Source organism: Phasianus colchicus, chromosome 14 (assembly GCF_987193195.1).
Source record: "Phasianus colchicus chromosome 14, bPhaCol1.hap1.1, whole genome shotgun sequence".
Classification (NCBI taxonomy): Eukaryota; Metazoa; Chordata; class Aves; order Galliformes; family Phasianidae; genus Phasianus; species Phasianus colchicus.
Genome location: NC_143449.1, coordinates 17,092,890 through 17,117,021, shown reverse-complemented (window position 1 = coordinate 17,117,021; position 24,132 = coordinate 17,092,890). Strand labels below are relative to the sequence as shown.

Here is a 24,132-nt window from a genome sequence, read left to right as displayed (position 1 = left end):
TCCATCTAGGCTGCATAATTTTAACCTCCAAACTAGGTCAGCTCGGAGAAAGAGCATTTAACTTAATCTGTTACAGTGATTAACAAAGCTGCTGTATTGTTAAAGACTAAATATGAAGAGTTTATAGAAATATCAGCTCCTTGGTGTAAATGGTTCTTAGGCAGCACCAAGAAAAAACAGCCAAGATACAGAGGAAGAATAAAGAAAAGAGCCTGACAGAAGACCTGACATTCTGGGCATCCTATCTCTCCTTGGGATCTGAAACATCGTTAACCCATCCATTAAGAAACTCAGCACACTCTCAGCACACACATCCCGCTGCAAATGATGTGTCAGAGGTAAGGAAAGTCTTGCAAGACTCCAAGATTGAACACATCAGGCCTCGTATATTCTGTTGCTAAGTGGTTTTCTTTTTAATTTATCATAAAATGTAGCAAGGAATCCTTTAACATAAGTAAAACTGAAAACAAAACCTTTTTTTCCTCTCTCTCTTCCGGGCAGTTCTGCTATGGTCACAGCTGAGGATACCTCAGGGTGGCTTTGGGTGTTCCCAAATGAGTCCCTACACCTTTCCTTTGGCTGTGAAGCAGTGTCAAGTACCAGAGCACAGGCTGGAGGTCTTTGGGCAGATCCTCTCACTGCTGCAACCTGCTGTAATTTTTGCTTTGGCATCACTTTCCCTTGGTTTGGCAGTCACTCCTCTATGGGCTTTTGGCTTTTTTTCCCCCCCAGTTTAACTCTTTTGTTATGCTTGTTAAGAGTCTCAATAGGGGAAACAAGAAACAAGCACTCCTATGAAAAGCCCACCTGCTGTGCCAAGACCAGGAAGGTTCTTGTAGCACCAGAACCCCAGTGCCAGTCCATTCTGTCCCCTCTATGACCGAGGTGCCAACTTGCTGTCGTGTGCCCCTCGCTCTTCCAGCTCTCCTCATCACCTCAACAATTCCAAAATGCTGGAACAAGCAGGCAGAGAAAAGCCTGGAACTTGCTCCAGCTTCCTGCAAAACACAAACCTCCATCTACTTCCAAAGGAGAAGGAGCTGACCTTTAAATCTCACGTTGCATTCAGCTTGGAATAACTCAGAGCTCCATTCATACAAAGATTTTTGAGGATATTAATCACATACGACAATGCACACAGTCTGTATGTTTGTTCACTGCCTTCTTATTTCCCCAAACCCCCAGTAAATAATCTCTTCTCACCTGCTGGTGCCTGGGGAACAGATACACCTCAGGTGTTGTCTCATTTCTTGCTGTGTTTTATACCTTGCAGTCAGGGATTTCACCACCTTTGTAGATCTGTTCTGAAAAATCCTTGGCTCCTTTTAGGACTAAAATTAAGCCTCCTTCACTGTGCATTTAATTAACTTTTATTTGCTTGACATTTCGTTTTTATTATTTTTAAGCAGTCTGGGGCTCTTGGCATTAGAAGTACATGTAAACTAATCCTAGTGATAGACTATCTTCGCAAAGACTATTTTATTTTATTTTATTTTTTTATCATGCCACTAGGAATATTTTTCTTGTAAGAGAAAACAGCTGCAAAAGTCCTTCTCGATTACCTCAGTCAGACTGACACCATGCAAGGCAATAACAGGGCAGGAGGAAGCACCTGCTGAGAGCACACGGACACTCAATCAGATGCTGTGCTTCTGGTTTAGCTCCTCCGGGTACCAGTCAGGGAGTGGAGTGACTGCAGAATATTTATTTTACTGGAAATAACACATTTATTTCCTAAAGTGCTTTAAAATCTGCTTTTAGGCTGGATCCCCAGGGGATCAGAGAGGAAGAAGTAGGCAAACTGCTCTGCCCAGTTATTTCCATGTTCCTCCTTCCTGATTAGTGGGCATGGTGGGGAATGGGTTGGCAGTTGAACTGGATGATCTTAGTGGACTTTTTCAACCTTAATGATTCTGTGATTCCCTCTCTCCTCTTTTTTTGGCACGTGTTAGGAAAGATCTGGTGCCTCTGAGATGTGAAGCCTCTTCTGGATGGAAATCAGTAGTCGTGTGGGAGCATGAGCACATCTTTGCTGTGAAGACTGAAGGAAGGGAGCAGGGAGATGATCCTATCCCACATAGGGCTCACTGGGAGAGGGAAAGTCACCACAACAGCATCTCACAGTGCTCCCATCAGCTTCTTGCTTGGGTGTGACCAAGCCAGCAGAAAGAAAACAAAAAAATATATAATTCATCAACATGAAGAGTAAGCCATTTTGGAGCACAAAACGCACTGCTTCTCACAATCAACTTATTTTGATAAGAACTTCCTACATACATGCATGCCTATATACAACACATTTACTTAATACTCCTGAGAAAAAGAGGAATAGTTCAATTAAGACACCAGCTCGATCCCAGGGCTGGTGATACTAAACCAGGACTGGAATCTAATAGGAGAGGATGAGAGCTGGGGTTGTGCAGCCTGGAGAAAAGGCTTTCAATTGTCTTTGAATTTCTAAAGGGGCTGTAAGAGAGAAGGGGACAGACTCTGTACCAAGGTCTGTTGTGACAAGACAAGGAGAAATGGTTTCAAACTGAAAGAGGGGAGCTTTAGGCTGGATGTAAGGAAGGTGGTTGATTACAATAAGGATGGTAAGGTGCTGGCACAGGTTGCCCAGAGAGGTGGTGATGCCCCATCCCTGGAGACACCCAAGGTCAGGAGATGGGGCTGTGAGCACTGATGGAGCTGTGGATGTCCTCTAAGAGTCCCAGCTCAAAACACTCAATGATTCTAAGAAGTGCTTTCATGAAGATCAAGAAAAACGACAGATCTTTTGCATTTATGGGCAATCTCAACCCACAGAGTTCCCTCATCCATTCTGAAGGTCTCATAATTCAGCAAGGAGGGGAAACCTGGCACTTACTGAGCATGAGATATTTTTGTAACTGCACAGTTGGCGCACTGATGACATTACTTCTTTTTAAATATTTTAAGAGTCTTTGGCTAATGGACTATTTAATTAAAGAGAAATAAATATTAGTTTTCAATTTATGGGTAAGGAATACCCTTACCAGGATGGGTTGCAGGATATGATCCTATGCAGATTTATCACTTGTACCAGACATGCAGAATATAAATAGCATCAGTCTTAGACTGGTGGCACCCACTCAGTCTTCAACACTTCATAATGTTCTACTGAAAAAAATCAGTGCTCTCTGAAAGCCTGGTGCTGAATAGCAAGCATCTTTTTCTCAGCTGAAATTAGAAATGGTTGGGAGACGAGCAATGAGGTGCAGTTGTCATTATTTAGACATATAGACTACATATTCTGTTTGGATGATACTAAAACCGGCGTGTTGCTTCCTGATAATAGAAAATAATGTTTAATAAACATTGAGTTTGCAAACATTGGTTTTAGTCGTGAGTTTTCATTTCATTTTTGCCTCCTTTTCCTATAATCTGGTGGATCCAAAGCTACAAATTCAATTGGCAAATTCCACCCCTTACTGAAAACTTATATTTCACTCTGCATGGGCGAGAAAAGAAATACAGTTACATGCATCACTGCAGACACACCTGACAAATGGGCTCTTTGAAACTTCTGCTGCCCACACCCCCACCAAAATCAAACTAATAGGGGACAGCCAAACTTTTCCGCAGCCTGACAGCAGTTTCAATCTAAACCGAGAGGAGATACCTCAGAAACCAGGGGTGATTCCTGTCTGTGGTGGAAGACGGAGCTGAGATTTTCACAGAGAAGAACAAAACTGAGGATAATGGGACACAAAGGGACTATCCTGCCCACTAATGGTACTTGAACACAAACAAGTATTTATACACAGCTTCCACAACATGACCAGATTGACATTGAGAAAGGGTCTCTAAGGTCTGAAGAAGCTCAGATATCCCCATGTAGATAGTAGGAATGAGCCTGAGCCATTGCTGAATGCTAGACAAAGTCAGGGAAAGCAGAGACACATACGGTCAAGCCAGAAATCTTCACCTAACAGACACAGTCAGGGAGAGGAGAAAAACACAGCACAGGAGCCTGCATAGGTCTTCCATCTGATTCCAAATGCACAGTCAAGTGGTAAGTGCCCATTGCCCAGTGCACTGCTCTGCATCACGAGTAGATGATGTTGAACACCTTCTTCAGCACTCCCTGGGATTGGGGTTTCTAAAAGCATTTCTGTGTTTGGACCCCATGCAGTGTCACCATGGGCTCCTGGGAGAGGAGGGGTCCCACAAAGGTGCATCCTTATTATCCTTCAGGGAGCACAGATTTGTTCTGACTTCGGTCCCCAACATACTGCTTGCTTTCCAAATGATGAGAGCAGCGACCTCTCCCAGTGTACCCCCAAGATTTAAGCATGCTATCTAATGGTGTCACTGCCAGATTTTGAGGCCATTTGACGTTTTCATCACCTGCCCCTTGAATCACACTACAGTAATTCTACTTCTGCCCTTACAGCCATGGTTTTCTCCCAGCTGCTGCATGGCTCAGGTGTCCACAAATAATGTGGGGCTCTGTGTCTGCAATGCAAATCATTCCTCTCCTCGTGCAGCACCTTGCAATTGTCAACATTGATTTTCAAAGCTTACAGCACAGCGTTAACCAGGAGCTGCTCTAAGAGATTTCTGCTGGCTGTTTTTCTTCTCCTTCTCTTTATTTTTCTCCCCTCAAACAGACCGTTGGGAGAGAGCGCCGTGGCACAGAAACACTTTGTTTGGGTGCCAAATCCTCGTTGCAGCAGGGTGTAGCCAGGAGGCTCACATCCCTCTGCCAGAAAAACTCTTTGCTTTTCAGTAGCTCTCAACCCCCAACATCCCTCTGTTAAGCCAAAGGCAGGAAAGAATAACCTCATTCCCACCCTAAAAGCATTTGTTTCCTCCCACCCCTTCTCAAGCTGTGACTCTACCAGACACTTTCCAGCTCACAGACCTTACTCTGGCCCACATCTCTCCCCATAGAGCCTGCACATAACTGGCCTTCCTTTCCCACCTTGGCTCTGAGCATGGTTTTTTAAAGCAAAAATAAAGCCAAGGCACAGAAGGAGGACGAGCAACCCGCACAGCACAGCCAGCCTGCCTGCTCCTCAGCACAGCTCAGAGGGAAATGAGGATCCTGCCATCCCTGCTAACTTGCCTTCCTCCTTCAGAGCAGATAAAGGACTGAGAAACAGAAGAGACTTTTACTTGCTACTTCTCTAGAGAGCCCTTGAGTTGCTCTCTGAGCAGCACACATTTAAGAGCTGGACATGGCAGCCATTTGATTTCTTTTTAAGCAATCAGCAGCTGAGGCAATTTGAGAAAAGGGACGTAATTCTGGACAAGGCAGTTTCTGCCTGGACAAATGCTGCTGATGGGAGTGGCACAACGAGAGCTGGGAAAAGAATCTTCTGCTTGCTAAGAGGAGTGAAGAGAGCAGAGGCTGCAGCAGTGCTGTGCCCCATGGAGGAGGCATCTCGTCCAACAAACCCCACTGCACGTTCATCCTCCCTCAGGAACAAAGCTGATATTTACCTTTATTTCCTCCCTTTTTTCCTTCATTACCACATTTTCCTGCTTTTCTTTCCCCAGCATGGAAATAAAACCATCACAGCCACGCACTGGCAGTGCAGACCAGAGTGTTACTCTTTGCACCAAGGATCATTTCCAATCACTAATTGCTCAGACACCGTTAGCAACAGCTGGGCTGCACAGCCCCCAGGTCCTCTCCAAAGCACTCCACTCAGAAACAAGAACTGCACAAGGTGATACAGCTCCATTTCTTCTCCATAGCAGCACTTTCCTGCTTGGAGGTGAACAATCTGCTTCCCATTTCCCACCCCTCTCCTCCATTTGCAACATGCAGCTGGCTGACAGTCCAGCACAGAATTTTAGAATAACTGAGGTTGGAAAAAAACACTGAGATCATCTTGTCCGGCCATCAGCCCACCATCACAATGAGCAGCTTGTTTGTGGAAAACTCTGAGTGCAGCAAATAAGCTGGATTTCAGATGATACAAGCCTTCGGGCACTAGGAAGAAACACATATATACATTCAGCTTTCACATTTTTTCATGTTATTTCAAATACCCATACGCATGTTGAAAAGCAAGGAAAAGCAGAGAAAAAAAGATGAAAACTGCAGGCAGAATTTGCTATAAGATTCATGAGACAAGACAGGAGCATGGAAGAGGAACGTGGAGCCCTGCAAACTCCTCCATGGGACCCCACAGCCCCACAAGCAGCAGCCAGCACTGCTGCTTCTGGAGAGAGATTTATCAAGCAAAGAGATCTTTGCTCACTGCATCCATCCTGGAAGGAGCAGGGCAGGAATGAAAAATTGCCACTATGCCTTCATCATTTGGTAGTTTCTGGCTGCTGCTAATTTCAGCAAGTTAAAAAAGACTCATCCTCCCTTCCCCTGCCAAGAAGCCTGGCTTCTAAAAACCGACATAAAGAGCTGTGAAAATAAACCCCAGTGCACCAGGTGCAACTCTGATCTGTGCTATTCTGGATGAGAGCTCCGCCAACAGCAGTATAAATACAGTTTTGTAACAACGCGTTTGCAGCAAAAATTTATAAGTTCCCAGAAAAGCACTAAAACTGCTTAAATCACTGCCTCAAGTGCCCACGTTTTCAAGGCTAATAGCTCAAAGAGCATCAGACAAAACCACCAGACTCACAAAACCCAACAATGAAGAACAGTTTGGAATTTCCCATTCTGAAGGTATTTGGAGATTGCACCCAGCAGAAAAGCTGGAAAAAAAGCCTGATGATGAGGCTTTTTCTCCTTGAAATGCATGGCTCCGTGGATCGAAGGCTCTCTGATCCATCCAGCAATAGCAGAGGTTCATGGTGGTTAATGGAGCTGATGGAAGCACTGGTCCAGGCTGCAGCCACCACTGGGCTCTGCCCCTGTGTTGGTATATTGGAAGGTTGTGCAGACCTGACTCTTGTGTTTAGCAGATACACCTCTAAAACCGCATTGGAAATCAGAGTTAGGACAGTATTTCTTTTCCCATGTGCCTATGGGATCATGGGGTGCTTCAGTAGAGAGTTTGAGGGGCTTTGCCTCTGCTTAGTGCCCTCATTACATCCTTCAGCGAGTCCAGGAATGATGAGGTGTTGGCTTCAGTCCTTCCCTGAGCTCTCCATAGGTCAGAGGAATTGACTCCTCATGCCAGCTTTGCACTAAGCTCTACCAAGCTCTACTAGTGCTGCAATTTTTTGAAAAAAAATACACCTCTTCAGCTGGCAAAAGACATGGCAATGATATCGAGTGCCAGCATAACTACATTTGCCAGTTGAGCTTATTCTGCTCGTTAAACCAGCTTTGATGCTGCAATTGTGTTTTGCTATGGTGGCCAAACCTTTCAGCACAGACAAAGCTGGATTCTCAGCTCTTGGCCGTGCTCTGGTGGGAATGGATCTGCTCCTGCCTCTGCCACAGCCCCTCTGTCCCCCAGTGTCCCCACTGCCACCAATGGAGGGCTCTGACCTCCAGCGTGTCCCTTTGAGAAATGCTTTTTCACACGGCATATTTCATCCAGCTGTTGGCTTTAGCTAAAAGCTGCCCTTTCCTTCTTGCTCTTTCGAGAGCAAAAATATTACCCAGCGAACACAAACATGAATCTCTGTGTTAACACAATCTAAAACACATTATCTTTTTACAGAGGGCTTCAAAGTGAAAAAGGATTTTAGTTTTACCAGCAAGGAGAGTTTTAATCAATGTTGAGCCATTGAGTTTTTCCCCTACCCCTTGATAAATGAGCATGAAATACAATTTACCTTATAAACTACTCCAAACATCTAAATATATTAAACCATCTTATGGTTTCTCCTTGTTTTCTGAAGCACGAAGCTTCAGCTGAATGCAATTTGTACCATCAGCAACCAGAGTTCTGCAGTTGTCACTGTTAGCATTACATTCATTTGAACAGTAATGAGGTGACACTGACTTATGGAACTCTTTATAGTGTTCTAATACTGCGATCATTCAGGTGTTATGAACCTGTAGGAATGTTACGGCCCTTTAGCTGTAGCTCTGCCCAGATTAAAAGGCAATACTGTCTCCAAGGAATTTTTGACCAGGTAAATTTAATCACAGTTTAAACCACAGATGGTTCTCCTGTATTTCCCCTTAGATTTTAGAGGGTTTTTCCAACCCTAAGGATTCCATGATTCTGTGTCTCATGCACACACAAAAGGGCCAACCAAGCATTTGGTTTGGGTCACCCAGCCAAAGCATCCTCCCTAATAAAACAAAGGTGAGATTTCTGCAGTGGAGTTACAGTTTGGGCCACCCATAGCGTGCCCACAAAGGACTCCTGACATACTCCTGTCCCTTCCTGTGCTGTCCTGCAGTTCCCACACCCCTACCCACACAACAGTGGCAATATGCTACCTCCAAGTGTGCCACAAAATTAAGAGAACTGATCACTGAGAGACACAGATGTGTTCCAACATTGAACCACTGGACAGGCTCTGCATGAACCTCTACCCACATGCACATCAAACACACACTGAGATGAACAGGGCCATTTTTAGACTTTGTGCCAAGAAGGAAATCTGTGCTGTCTTCTTACTAGGGGAGAATGTAAATATTCATGACAAAGCATGACCAAAAAAAAAAAAAAAGAAAAAACCCTACTAAATATTTTAATCAACTCAGTCATCATGTGAAACAGAAGTAATTTTGCCTCTCGGGGTCGCATGGATGGGTGCACACTTGCTGCTTGATGTAGCAGCCATCATCTATTTAGGCTGATTTAGCTTAATAGCTAAAATTCTGCTCTTCAAATTCTTGTGTTTAGGAAAGAAACTGATACACATTTTTAAAACCTGAAAATAGAAAGAAGCTAGGAAGTGTCACAAAGACGGGAAGAAAAGAGAAATCTGAGCTAAGCACAGCCTAGGGTAATCCAGAACAGGTTTAAGAGCATTCCCCTTATACTACCCAATGCTTTCACTCATTTAAAACCTGAAGATCCCCGCAGTCCTTCCTGATTCTGTGTTGTGTACAGGATGGTTATGTTATTCCCTCACCAGATTATTAAAACAGGTGTTGAACAGCCTGGCAGCCAGGGCAGGAATGCCAAGTCCTGGCCGCCAACCTTTGCCATGAAAAAAGCAGCATCTATTTCACCTCAACCTTTTGATTGCTATTTTCTCCTGAATTTTTGATGCACCTCTTTCACCTTGTGGGCTCTTCATCTCTCAAGCACTCCTTTGCATACAGAGCTAAACACCAGCCTCTGCCATTGTCCCTGTCTAATAGCAACCCAGGGAACACTGCACCTTACACCTCAGATATTTTCTTCTATAAGCAGTGAAGCTGCTTCCCTACCCTTTTTACTACCCTCACCTGGTTTTCTTTGTGCACTTTCCATTTTCTACTATTTTCTCTTATCTGCCTTCTCACTGCTGTTTCTTCACCAAATAAAGAAGGGCAAGCAAAACCTCACCACCCTTAAGAGATCTTGACAGCAAAGAGCCTGAAAATAGATGGCTGATCCAATTGCGTAGCGCAGAATACTTCATTTTCATCATCTTTCAGGCAAACCTCATTTGATTCTTAATGGTAAATAATAATCATTAAATCCATGAAACAAGTGAAGCAATAAGTGGGGGGAGGGGAAAGCAAAGATAACAGGAAAAAAACAATAACAACTACTGTATTTTCAGCTGCAATACAAAAAGACATAAAATACCCCCTAGCTCTGTGCTGCTTTCAGAGATGCTGTGTACAGGGAAGCTGTCTCAGCTTAATTATTGCCCTGCTGCCTCCTGAACTTCCACAGACATCTCATAGCAGCCTGTAATGATTCCAAGATAGTTGGTATCACTTTTCCCCACTTTAAGGTTCCCCTTTCTTAAAGGCACACATCCAACTTTACATTTTATTAGCCAGATCAGGAAAATTTCTATTGCAGAATGACAACTGCTGACAGCTTGAAGTGAGCTTCCACAGCCATAGGCAATTAGTAATCTTACATTCATTACCAGGTTCATGATTTGTCACAAGCTTTTTCTTTCTTCCTTTTTTTTTATTTCTTGCCTTATTAGTGGATTTGAGTGTGGATAAAAAGTTAGGAAAAATGTACCACTGTAGGCTAGAATAATATAGAGTCAATAGAGAAGAATAATAAAGAGTGGAAAGTACTTCTGGAGTCCCATAACCCAATCTCTGCTCAAAGCAGGGCCAAATTCAGCACTGGACTAGGTCTCTCTGAGTTGCATGCTCATACATTTCCATTAGAAACCCCATTTTGAGCAGTATTCAGGCAACCATTTACAAATTTCAGATCTAGTAGATGAACTGCCAGTCCAAGTAGATTTTCTACTTCTCTTCTTTGTTCTTGGTCTGTTTCCGTACAGCTTGATTAACAGAGAAGGGAGAAATACACAACTTATCTCAACTGAGACACTCGTTGCAAAGAAGAGTAAAGAAAACAACACAATGAGAACTGCTTCAAATGGGTCTTGCCACAGAGCGTTTCCAAAACAGCCCAAAAACACCCTTAGATATCGATGGGGACCAGACTTAATACCCATCTCCATAAAGATAAATGAGCCTGAAGGCATAGGTAATTAATTTCCATGCAAATGAGACATAACAGCAGCAAATTTTGGCTCAGTCTGCCTAGTCCTGAAGTCAGTCGGCACCTTGCCATTGGCATCATTGGCAGCAGGACCCAATTCCCAGTTCAACATGAGGCTCGTTTCCATCCTGCAGGATGGGCTGTGCCATGGAACAGCCCTGTGCACCAGGCTCCAAAGCTGCACTCAAAGAAGGCAGAGCCCATGGGGACAGAGATCAGTGCCACACATAAGCACATATCACAGACCACTGGTCCTTCACCAGCACGGCACAGAATCACCCAGTTCAATCCAACCTTCCCTCTCTTATTTGCTCTCTTTGGGGACAGAGCTTCAGTTGGGGACTGTGGGACCCCTGCAATCTCCCACCTGGGAAAACACAATTTTTGGCATCTAGAACACAAATCCCAACACGTGCTAGTTTCCAAAGCAAAGCAAAACAGTGTCTGGCTTCTGAAGTGAGTTTAGAGCTCAGAATCCTACTTCAGGTCTCTGGCCAAAATCCCTCCGTTCTTCAGACTGAAAATGAAGTATGTCAAAATAATAATAATAATAATAATAAGCAAGCAAACAGCCAACAAAATAAATGACAACAACAACAAATATATCACTTTTTCCATATTTGTTTCCCATTTCTTTCTTATTTGCCAGTGTCTCCAACGTCAGCTTCCCCTCTCAGACCTTTAGCACTCCCAGTTCCCTTCAACAGCACCCAGACTTGCAGCCCAACAGGCAGTGAGTAAATTTTAAGACAACCATGGATCATTATACTGTTTCCAGGTTTGCTGGATGGCAAATTAATAAAGTTAATTAAACAAACGAAATTAGATGAATCGTATTTAGTGCTGTGTCTGAAACTGGATGTTTCTCTAGCAACACGAAGGACTTGGTAAACCTTATTTTACCTGAGAAATGCAGACACTGAATGTAAAACTGCACAAGAGAATAACTCACCTCTCTGGGTGATCTGCCCCAATTCCCACAGCACAGCTGGAAGGGGAACCATCTCCTGACCCTGCACAGAGGCTCAACCTTGGCTAATGAGCCCCAGCTTCCCAAGGCACACTGTCAGAGGCAGTCAGTGTGTGTTTGGAGTCAGCGTTTGCAGGGAAGAATGCAGGCAGTGCAGCCAAATTAATTAGAAGATGTAAAAACTGACATGATGAAGTACAAGAAATGAACAAAAAGGATTTCAAAACCCTCCCTTTTGCTGCTTCTTGCTGAAAATTCTTTTAGTATGTTGTTCTTCGATGCAATTTAAATTATCGTCTGGTAAAACAATTATCCAACTAAAAGATTTAACCGTGATTAAAGACTAAATAATCTGCTGAACAAACACATGCTTGGCCTTGCTTGAACTGAATTTCAATTCTTCACACGGTCGCTGCTTTACCTACACATTTTCCAGCGATCAGCCTGGCAGGTGCTAGGCAGCATCTCATACCCTTTCACACCCAATTTACAATTTGTCGCATCACTCCCAGGAGGACCAGCACAGGTTTCTTTGGCCTGGCCCAGCCCATACAATTAGCTCATACCACGCTTTACATTCTCATTTAGGCAATTTATTTCTCTCCCAGTATAAAATCCAGGGCAGCCTAAAACTACATTAATACACGTGCAACACAACAGCAGGGCACAGCAGGTATTTCTCTTAGAGGCACTACAATATCCCCTCATGACACTGTTATGAATACCTGTATTCAGCAGGCTGAAAGAGCAAGAAATTCCATTTTCAGGCATACAGCAAGAGCAGACAGAAGCAGGAAACCAGCAAAACCAGTGCATCTCAGCAGCACGCTCAGCTCTGCACTCTGCATCTCACAGCTGAGGGCATGTTGTGCTCTCACACCTGGGACTGATGTCTGCACTCACCCCATTATGCTGATTGACCATTATTTCCATCTGCCCACAGCACAATGCTGATTGTTTGCTTTTGTTTTCTTTCCTTTTTTTTTTTTTCTGAGCATTTAGAAATTCATGAAACATCAACAGAAAACGTGAGTATGTGGAGGGAGAAAATTAAGCTTACCTTTGTGAAAGGAAAAAGGAGATAGGAGTGAGTAGAATCACAGTGAGGCATCCAGAGCTTGGAAGGTCTTCTGGTAAGGATGCTTTGGAGACTCAGCCCTTCTTGCACCACCTTCTTGATGTCAAAGGTGCCCCAGGTTCTTTCCTCAAAAGTCCCATGGCTGAGGGGTCTCAGCAATATCAGGTGGAATTACTCTTTTCATTACACTGGAAATAGGTGGAGGAGTGCCCTGGTTTCAGCCACACTCTGTGCATGTTGGGTTCTTATAAGTGCAATCACACGGGGAAAAAAATTAGTCTTTTTTAAAATAAGTTCCTGTCACAGAAGAGTCAGAAGCTTTGATTTTGTTTTGTTAGAAGAAATTACGTGTTCACTTTGAACTGAAACTGAACAACAGTTAGTGGAGCTAAGAGTTTGGATTCATTTTAATCAAGCTCCTTAACGACCACACTGTGAATCCTGGGAGGCTTTGAGATGGAGCAGTGCTAATTGGAGCCAGGGATCAGAATCAAAATCACTACACCCACTTTTGAGATAGCACATTGCAGGATCCTTTCATTACTGTGCTTGAGATTCAAACACCAACTTCATGTTTTGTAAATCCTAGTTTGCTTTGAGGTCATTCCAGCATTCATTTACTGATATATTCAAGGCTCCCATGCAAGTGCTCTGCCATGGCTGGAAAAGATGAAAGAAGGGTCAGATTTGCACTAAGTATCCAAACATAGCTTGCTATATTGTTAACAAGAGGCAAAACTATTCAAAGATCCTCATTTGTTATGTTAATACACGCACTGGAACAGGACACGTCTGCAAGAGGTGCAAGGCGTGCGTCATGTATTTGATATTTCGTTTTTGTCTTTGTGTTTTGCCACCAATAAACAAATTTCAGGCTGAAACACTAAGTAGGCCCCTGCTATGTGCCAGCAAAAGATCAAATGCACATACAGCAAACTGATTGTGTAGACGTAATGATGAGTATTACCATGCGAGTAGAAATTTTTTTTTTATCTCCACTTAATTCAGTGACTAAAGCAGCACTCAGGGTAGATCCATTAAATCTTCACAAAGGATTTGTGCCCACAGGTATTTTGTTCTCCACACTGCAGAAAATTTAATCAAATCCGAGGATCAATGAGCTGACAACAGGAACGACTGGCTTAGTCTTTTAGCTAGGTGATATCCAAGCTCTCTCTGACTTAACTCTACCTTTGACAGCTGATTTTTTTATTTTTTGCTGTTCTCTTCAAAGCTAGTTCCATAATTCTTTTAAATTATTTGATGATGAATAATTAGTACTACTGCGAAAGAAACAACTTCTGAAAACACATGGATGAATACATATCAAAAAAATTTGTCTGAATTTTCACCATCGGTGATGACGAAATCACAGTGAAGTGGTGAGAGCCATGATACACCACAACACGGTGGAGAATGGTGATGAGAAATCTCCCAGTTTTCATACCACCGAGGTAGCACAGTTACAGTGCCATGAACCTTGGACAATATAGAAATGCAGAGCCATTTCCCAGAGCTGTGCAAGAAGACAATGTTATGACCCTGCATGATAAATTGCATTCTGGAGGATCACCAAGGAGGTGAGTGCCAGCTCTCCTCACCACTCACAGCCTCTCCCAGCTAGGCAACCACTGCTGACCTTTCATTGGACAACAGGTGAATGGAGCCATCAACTTACCCAGAATAAATGATAGAAAGCATTAAATTACGAGCCTTTCCAGCAGTAAAATGTCAACGTGCCAATAGGTCCTGATGGATTTCCGTATGACTAAGCAACACGTTCACATCCAGAAAATGTCAGCATCTTGTGGCAAGAGCTGATGGGTGTTCAAAGCATGGTTGGGTTAGGGACAAGCAACCACACATCATCATGGTCAACGTTACCTGCTGCCATACATGCTTAGGAAAAGGTAGACCTAAAGCACTGGTGAGGGCAGTAAGAAACACAAGTGCAATCTGCAGAATTGCAGCACTGGGCTGTAACACTGAAGAATTTCAGAAAATGCTTATGTGCATGTAGCAACACAAGGTCACGCCACGGTGCATCAGCTGAGAGCAGAGAAGATTAAACTGACAGTCTATATTCTGATTTATCACATAAAAATGGCAGGCTTTTTCTTCATTTGGCTTGATAAACAGCTCTTCTACTTGACTTTTTAATTAAATCGTGAAGACTATTTATTATATGATCATAAATTTTTTGTATAACCAGTTTTGTTATTGAGGGATCTGAGAGCAAAGGCCAAATAGAAGAAAAACTAATAAAAATGTATGTTTTTCTCCAAGAAATCAATAGTAATTTAAGTATGCTGGTGGTCACAATTCTATTTGAGAAAGATTGATCATCTCCTAGGAAGAATTTTTAAACGTTTGGCTGGTTCCTTCCATTTTCCTAGAACTGCCATCTTTTGGGAAACTGACAGCAAAATGCTAAGAATGTTGATTTTAAAATACCAGGCTTTGAAAATCAGCTCTCAGGCGAGTGATGGGAAACACACATTTGAACAAAACTGCCCATAAACGTGATAAGAAAGGTGAAATACACGCTGGTGGCATACTGCATACATTCAGCAACAGAAGTGATCTGCAGTGCCAATTTCTCCACGTATGAATTCAAAGCTGTGCAATAGAAACCAGTGCACAGTAGAAGTGCATCTATACGTGCAGCTACAGATCTGATTTTGTACCACACAAAAAAAAGTCCATTAAGGTGCAGTGATGCTGGGAGAGCTTTATGCCGGTTGGATGACAGCTGAAGGAAGCTAATTGTGGGAAATCCCACAGAACAGAGCACTAAATGTAGAACCGAGCATAGATGGCTTCCACATTTCTCCCCTCTTCATTACAGATGTACAGATTTTTTTTAGGTAGGTATCCCAGAACAGGAAAGAAGAGAGTGGGTATAAAAATATAAAAGAAAAGGAAATTACAGCAGTTGGGAATGACTCACATCCCCTTCAGCAGGGTTCTTCCCCACTAGGACTACGTCTTGACAGACACAACAGATTAAACATAATTTCTTATTTTTGCACACAAAACAGCAAATAGAGCCAGGGAAAACTTTACATCTTATGAAATATTAGGTGTGCCAGTCTAGGGAGTGCAGCTTGCAGGGTCTCGGCTCATTTAATCTTCATCCAGAACACCGAAATCATTGCTGTACCCAAACCCTGGAAGCTGTGGGTTACAGGAACTATATTTGAAAGCAAACCAGCTCAGAGCTCTTCTCTTTCCCTGAACCCATTTCTTGAGTGTCCAGCCAGCCCTCAGCAGCCCCAGAGAGCAGCTGGGTCCCACCGCCCTGATGGTTAAAAGGAGATGTGGGAAGGCAGGATGCTTGGAGGTAAGTGGGTGCGGAAACCCGGGACTCATTTCCATCCAACTGGCAAAGCAACAAGGAAGGCTGACACATCTTGGCAGAAGTTCTGTGAAACATCCCATTTTCAGTAAATTAGCGCTATCAAAGGAGGACGTGTTTTATCAGAATAGTGCCCCTCAGCTCTAACAAGAAGATGCACAACAATAGTTTGATTTGCAGCAAATCCTCCAACACAAAATGCTGAGCCAGCAGGGCTGTTTGCCTGGAAGGTTGTATGAAAGATTTGTACAAACAGCATCAAAGACGAAATGAAGTGTTAACTTCTGGATTATAATTAATCCCTCTGGAAATAATCATTTATTCAATCAACAAAATAAGATCAGTCACATTAACCTTGAAAGATCTACTAATAGCTCCTTTCCAAGTTTCACATACAGATGATGAAGTTTAGCACCAACCGTTCCTAGAATCTGTTTCTTCACTCTATTTTCACCATAAAGCAGTGAAAAAATATCCTCAGGCTTTTTCAATGTTTTGCTTACATGGAATGAAACAATCTGGGAGCTAATTTTCTTCTCACATGGCCATGTTTATCTCAGGCTCGACTTTCTCAACTTCAGCAAAGCTGCTGTAATGCAAGTAAACATGGAGAGAAGGCACACAGGGAGGTGATTTCTCCACATGGCAATAGAGAGATTTAGAAAAGCTAATTCAACACGCCTAATAGAACTGAGTCCTGACCTGAGACCATCCCAGAGTATCTCCAGTCAGACAACTGACACGTGTTTTGAACTCTCTGTGGCCCAAAAGACACCACATGAGAAAAACTCCCAAAATTTTCAGCATTTGCTTCTGAGCTGTGGAGCAGAAATTTGGGAGAATCGTTATTTTTTCTTTTTTTTTCTCCCCATCACCCATCATTTAATTGCATCTTTCTTAGAATGATAGAATCATCGAGACTGGAAAAGACCACTAAGATCCACAAGTCCAACCCCAACCTACCCCACCATGCCCATCCCATGTCCCTCAGTGCCACATCCCCACAGTTCTGGAGCATCTCCATGGACGGTGACCCCACCACTCCCTGGGCAGGTGTTCATGGTTCATGAAGAGCCAAGAGAGCTGTATTTCAGCAAAGAATTCCCTACAAAGCTCAAAATCTCAGCTCTTGGGTTCACAGTCCAGCTCTGACTGAAGTCAAAAAGAAAGTTCATTTCTATGCACTATGGATCAAACTTTACTGATGTTTATATTTATAAATATAGAATTAATATTTCTGAAGGATTCATTTTGGGAGCTCTTGGAGAACAACTTCAGAAGAAAGCAGACTTGAAAAGAGAAAAGAGAGTTTGAGTCAATAACAGTATCTTTATCATCCATATATTAAACAACTGCACCTTTCTGTACAGTTTTTAAAAGAGATCACCTTCATTTGCCAGCTGTGCATTTGTGAAACACCTTTGCCCTTCAATCCGCTAGAAAAATAATTAAATTTAATAGAATCCACCTACGTTCTAAGGCTGGGATTGGAAGCACTTATATTTAATAGAAATACAGCTTCTAAATGATTATGGTATTTAATTTGCATTCTCTTTGCTATTTTAACTGCTGCTTTATTAGAATAGCATTGCTGGCTGCTGTTTTTATCTTTTAGTGCCATTGTCATGATAAGAAAAACATGGATAGCAGATGAAAAACAGAGAAAATATAAAAAGACAGAGCGTAAGCAAAGTAGGCTGAATATTTGATTTGTGTTTAGGGAAAAAGCATCTCAGATCTCTGTAAAGCTCAAATCCCCACTCTCCCTCTCTGTGAGATTCCAAGAAGTGAAAAGAAGATGTAGGATGTTGCTGGCTCATTTCCATGCCAATTAAACACCCATTTGGCTCAGAAGAGGTTGTCAGTGGGTGCACACACAGCACTCCAGCAAGCTGTGCCCATTGGCACTGGTGGAGGAGCTGCCTCACAGCCTGCCCATCTCCTGCATCCTGAGATGATGAGACCTAGAAATTCCTCCTTCTTTCCCTGCTCTCTCCCTCTCAGATCCAGCCAGGCTTTGTGGCTTGGAGCCAAAATGTTTGTGTTTTGCCAGCTCACATCCCCAGCCAGAAGATCACGTTTGCAAACTGAGAGGGTCGTTTTGAATTTCTGAAACCATCACAAACATCAAGACACGAGATAGCATCGGGCCCAACACAGCCAGAGCATATGGCAGAGGGAAATCAGGATAAGAGAGGATGGAGGTGGCCAGTGGGGTGGGTGAGCCGGAACCATGTGGGTACCTACAGCCCTCTGCAGCCCAGTCAAGAGGACTCCAGCACTCACTACAGCATGAGGCAGCTGAAGTACAACTTTTTTAAGAGACTGGAGCAGCCCAGCATCACTCACAGCTCGTTCGTGCAGGATGATCCGTGAGCCCACAGCCAAAAGATAGTTCCTGGCCTTAATCAAGGGCAGGAGCCCAGCTGAAATAGGAGGGAGACAAGAGGAAGCACTGTGGAATTACTCTTTGAATTTGAAGGAGACATGCTACTGAACAAGTTAAAAGTCATAAAGCAGCCTTATCTGTTCTGATTCTTCAGAATTTGTCATTAAATTCTCCTTCAGCTTTGGCCACAGCTGAAGATACGCTCAGATTCATTTGGTCATCTGTGTTGAATGCTGGACGGAGCATGGGGCACTAGCTTACCTTTGTATAGATGTCACTGAGTTCATGGCCATATGAAACCACTGCAAAGATGTCTCCATTTGCTAAGAAACCAGACTTGCACTAACAAAATGGGAAAACTACCATGATTTCTTGGTTTTTTTTTGGTTTTTTTTTTTGTTTTGTTGTTGTTGTTGTTGTTTTGTTTGTTTGTTTTTTTCACGGAGAAAAGTGAGTACAGCAAACTCTGATGAATGACAGCCTGACTGGGAGACTAATATGTCCACTGGTTCAGATTTTAAGAATGAGCATTTATGCTATCTGAGAATGGCTTTTTCAATGGTTTCTCTGTACCTAAGTTAGAAAGATGCAATGTCTGTCTTTGGCCCTTCTTGAAACATGGTTCAGGCTTTCTTGGCAGAAATATTAGAAAGGAATAAAATACTTTGGTTCTTGCTCTCTTTCCACTGAAAGGACTGCTGTCTTCTTCACCTCTCTTAAATCTGCAGCAGAAAATGGATCTGCTGAAGGGTTTTTCAGAGCAGAATTTCATAGGATAACAATGGAGCACAGCATGCAGCAGGTTCCTTCAGCTTTTGAAATCTTTTGAGCAGGTCATCTCATCTGCTCAGAGGCAGGCTGGTGCTTGGAAGTAGGCTTTGCAGGAAATCATCATGGCAGAGAAATTAAATGCCTATACCTCATTACAATTTAATCAACTGATTTACAATTAGCCAGTTGTGTTAGGGCCCCACAGGCTGCCAGCAAGGCTGGACGAGCCATGCCATGAGGATGACACCTGGAAGAGGCGTTCCAATGCAGAAGACCACATTGCACCACACACGATTGCCTTCTTCAAGCTCTCAGATCACGGCAGAATCCGCCAGGCTCCAGCTGTACTTTGTTCCTTTCCAACAGTGCTCAATAGTTTGCGCTCGCTTCAAGGTGAGTTCTTCCTTCAACTTTAATTTGACTGTGCCGGCGTGTTTTTGTGCTCGCATTTGAGTGAAGCTAATTTTACATGGCACTGAGCCAGTTCAGGAAACCGATACACAAATTCGTAATTATTCATGCATAATTCAGGAATTATTTGCATACAGTAAACAGACCATCACGCTGATGAAGCGTCAAATGATATAAAGCTCTAATGAAAGAAAGGAGAACAGATGAGATCATGAGACCAAAAGAGAGAAAGCGGGAGCGTAAATCTATCCTCTAATGAACTTCTGAAAGTCTCTCCTGTGCCTAACAAGCAACACCCAAGGCACCACTAAGCACAGCCCCAGCACAGCATAGATATCCCTGGGAGCAAAGACACAATTTCAGTCCAACCTGAGGTTTGTATGGTATAAGTCAGACCTTTTCAATCTAACTAGAAATCAGCTCTTCCAAGACCCAGCAATTCCAAAGGCCCACGGTTGCCAGAGGTGAATGTTCCATTATTAAAGGGCTCCTGGGCTGTCTCAGGAGGGCACTGCGCTTTCCTGGTCCCTCGTTATGCATTATGGATGGGGAGATTCTTTTAATCCTGTCACTGCAAGAGCAAACATTCCCCTGCCTCATCCGAGTCTCTGCTTTGCCCTTACCCACCCTTATCTGGGGTGTTTGTGAGTAAGACAAAGTTACCATCTCTGACAAGGGTGAAAGCAGCCTATATTACTATGAATGCTCGTTAACAATCTGATATTCAGTGAGGGAGGAAAGGAGAAATGGATTCACACTCGGAGTCTGCAGCATTGGTTTATTCACATTGTTTTACAGTGAGCGTTGCAGTCAGTGGAGCGACCCAGCGCTTACCATGCTGCTCTGAAGGGAAAAACAATCAAGGTTGCAGCCAGCACTAAATCATTCCTTTTAAAGTAAGCAGACTTCCAAGGAAACCTTGAGCTTTAAAATTTTCCTTTTTCAGAAAAAAAAAAAAAAAATATGGCTTTTAGCTCTCAGGATTTGAAATAAATCTGTCTTGTTTTTAATGCATTTTTGCATAGATTAATGTACCTACCAAACCATAGGCCTAAGCTATTCCAATATCCATCTTAATAAAATCCTGGGGGAGATGCATTGAAAAGCGCTCTGATGTCTTTTTAAAAAAGTTCTGATTTGAAAACTTTTTTTCTTTTTTATCATAATTGTCAATAAACAATTTTTCAGAGCAAGGAACTGTGCAAAAACTAATTAGAAAGCACAGCTCCTGCACCGATTTACCAGGTATGATTGCTTTGTGAACATTAGAATTTGCATAAAATTAAATAGATGTGGTAATGGATTACCCTTGGTAGCGACTCCTGTTGGACTGAATGAGGCCCATTTGCAGTGCGTGGTGCCCACAGGGGCTGCAGGAGTTTCTAGCACTTCTGTATACATGCGTTATTGGTTGGTTTGTCATCGATTAGGTTTCACAAAAGACCTGACTTTGCTATCTGCTTCTATTGAAGTGGAAATCAGTGATATCTCCCCAGCCTTAATATGGATTTATTACACCTGCTCTGCACTGAAAACACACCTATTATTAACGGAGGGCCAGTTGACATTGTCACTACATAGAGGTACCAAAACATTCATTATCTCTCAGCTTTCTGATTATATTACAGTTTGCTCATTTATACTCTCACACCAAGAGCAGCAAGCCTGCATTCAGAGGACAAAGGCAGAGACAGGCTTTCATCGCGTGCACTTCTCTTTGCTTGCTCGCTTTTTAAGCACGTCGGCTTTGTGGAGAGGCAATATGATTTACAATCTGTGCTTGCTGTTGTGTTGTTTTTCTGCCCATGAATGGACTGCCAGGGGGAGCTGAGATTGGGAGATAAACACACAGGCTGCAGTAACTCCTGAGAAGAGCCGACAATCTGCGCATCCCTCTGCTTCATGCTGTTGTATGCATGATAAAAAGGATATTTTACGGTGAGGATGAGCTAGGAGAAAATGTTCTAAACATAACGCATGGCGGAGAGAGAGAAGGAGACAAAGTCCAGAAGAGAAAGCACTTTGTGCCATAAGAAAAGATTTCAGCTTGTCAGAATGAAAGGCAGGGATTTTCAAAGCGCGTAATTTCTGGAGAATTACATGAGATGCGGATGGCTGCAAGGCTACAGCTCCTGCTCTGCCACAGATAAGTTTCAAGGCCAGAGCCTAATTTTATCCTGTGATGTAACTGTCTCTACCATGAAGCTGCTGTCGGAAGGCCTGTTGCCCAAAGCCATTAGAGCCTTGGTTTGCTTGTCTCGCCGAAGCTGCGGACAGCATGAGATTTGTTATTGCTCGGTGACTTTTCTCACTTTGGCCTTGTGAAGTGTGTGGGTGACACGGTCACATTCACAAACACCGCTCCGAGCAGCAGCGCAGCGCTTGGCGGTGCCTTTTAAGATGTCGTGAAGGCGATGAGGGGGAAGGAAGCAAAGCTGAGCCTCTTGCAACGGAAAATGCCATTATTTTCAGTCATCCCGAAGAAGCTTCAGCTTGAAACTTAACCACTTCAGAGCAGAAAATAGAAGTGCACGGGAAGGAGATAACATGGGCAGTGGTTTTGTACTCATGAATTCAAGTTCATCCCCAGCTTGACTGCAATGTGTTTGGAATCACCCTGGGCGAGCCATTGGGGTGAAATTTGACTTGAGGCAAACTTTCCCCAAAATAAAGCAAGGAAACGCCAACTGCATGCCAAAAAGATGTGGAAGTGGACCAGTAAGAGTGCTTTTTGATGTCTGTTCCTGAAAGAGGGCAGTGGGACTTGGAGAGGATTACATGGTTGTAAATGCAGGAAATTGATCCACCTGTGCTCCTGGGATGGGACCAGGGCATGCAGACATTGAGTGGTTCCTGCCCTGGGGCAAGCACTGCACAAAGAACCACCTGCACTCTCCATCCGTTCTACCACTCAATACTTCATACCTTTGAACTTCCTCTAATTCCTCCGTTGGCATCTGCAGTGCATCCCAAGGAAACAAAAGGAGCCCTTGTGAAAAAAATTCTATTAATGTTTCTAAAGGTGCTCAGGAGGCTTTGCCTGATTCTCTGAAATATCCCATGAGATAAATCATGTTATTGTCAGTGTAGTTTCCATAAATCACACAATCATAGAGTCATTAAGGTTGGAAAAGATCTCATCAAGTCCAACCATCAACCCATCATGAGTTGATAAATACCAACAATTCCTTGGGAGATGCTCAGACCTCAGAATTAATATGAAGAAGCAGGAAAACAAAAAACAAAACCATTTTGATTCTGGTAGTCTTACTGGGCAACAGTGGAGAAAGAACGTGGAGTTTGTGTTCACACATATTACAAAAAGACCCAAATGAAAATAAAGAATCAACATTCACCTTTACTCACCTATGAATGTCTTCTTTCAGCTAGGAGAGCTGTGCCAAGCAATCAGAAAATGAAAAAAGATGAGGAAAGGAAGAGGGGAGGAAAGGAAAAAGAAATCCCCTCATAGTTACTTTACCCATAAATGATTGAGAGAGAAATGTGCCAAAATGCTCATAAATATATGTTTTCTCAACACAAAACTAAACCTACATATCACAAGAGCCACGTGGGGCTGTGCATCGAGTGCTGGGTTGGATTCACCACTGCTGCCTGGGGCCTCTGCGGGAAATTTCAGGTAGGAACACAGCAGTGACAGCAAAAGTCAGCTCAAACCAAGGTTAAACTGAGAGGTAAACGGTGAGAGGGAGGGACTTCCCCAGTGAAACTCATGGTAGGGTTTCCATGCCTTGCCAGCTCTTTCTCTCCTGTTTGTTAGCTTATGTACGGCAGTACTGAAACAGCCTCTAGTGACAAGATCAGAATGAGATTTTTCCTTGTCTGCACAAGATCACAGCTAATTCCATCCACAGAAAGTATTGACTGCTGCTTGGACGGGGTCACGCCTGGAGCAGCCAGGCAACGTTGTAAAAGACAAATTAAGTCTCCGCTGACAGTGGCAAGCGCCAGCACAAAGAGAGCTTTTCCTCTCAGTGTAGGGCTTTGTGAGAGGCTGCTAGGTTGAATGGAAAAACAAGACAAAGTTGTATGACCTTTGGGCAAAGGAAGAGCCAAGGACAGCTTCTTCCTGTGTGCGTTACAGCCCCAGGAGGTGCAGGATGGGGCTGAAGGCCTCTCTCATTTCCACAGCATGGAGAAGAGAGACAAGCTCAGATTTTGAGCCCTAACAGAGCTGACATCAGCCGCCAGTCCTGAGTTATTTACCCAGGGCCATCACACACACTAAAACAGGTGGTCTCACTAAACCTTAAATTCTCATCTGCAACGCAAAGGCTTCAGCATCTTTCCAATGTTGCCTACGTTTATTTTGCTTTGTGCTTCAGCCTTCATTTAGCTATTCTAAAATCAGCTTATCTTACACTAGCCCGGTGCTGATGATTATAAATTATAAATCATGCTGCTAATGATCATAAATTCTTCACGTTATTTTCGAAGCAGAAAAACTTCTCAAGGTGGGAGTCCTCTTCTATAAGCCTTTTACCTTAATCAACCAAGCTTGTAAACATATTATAAAGAAACATTCAGAAATCTGGTATCTAATCTGTCCGACAAGGTTATCTCGTCCTCTTTTAATATTTTACTGGTTATGAAGTAGGATTT

The 24,132-nt window shown here is 43.1% G+C and overlaps 1 long non-coding RNA gene across 4 annotated transcripts in view; it reads right to left on the bottom strand.

Annotated features, from left to right (window-relative positions):
- Positions 1–12,362, bottom strand: part of LOC149916045 (uncharacterized) — a 72,839-nt gene extending 60,477 nt beyond the window's left edge. For all 4 annotated transcript variants that reach the window (XR_016471155.1, XR_016471158.1, XR_016471156.1 and 1 more), the window contains exon 1: positions 12,228–12,362. This is a non-coding gene — a long non-coding RNA (uncharacterized LOC149916045). The remainder of the gene's footprint in view (positions 1–12,227) is intronic.
- Between the last annotated feature and the right edge of the window lie 11,770 nt (positions 12,363–24,132).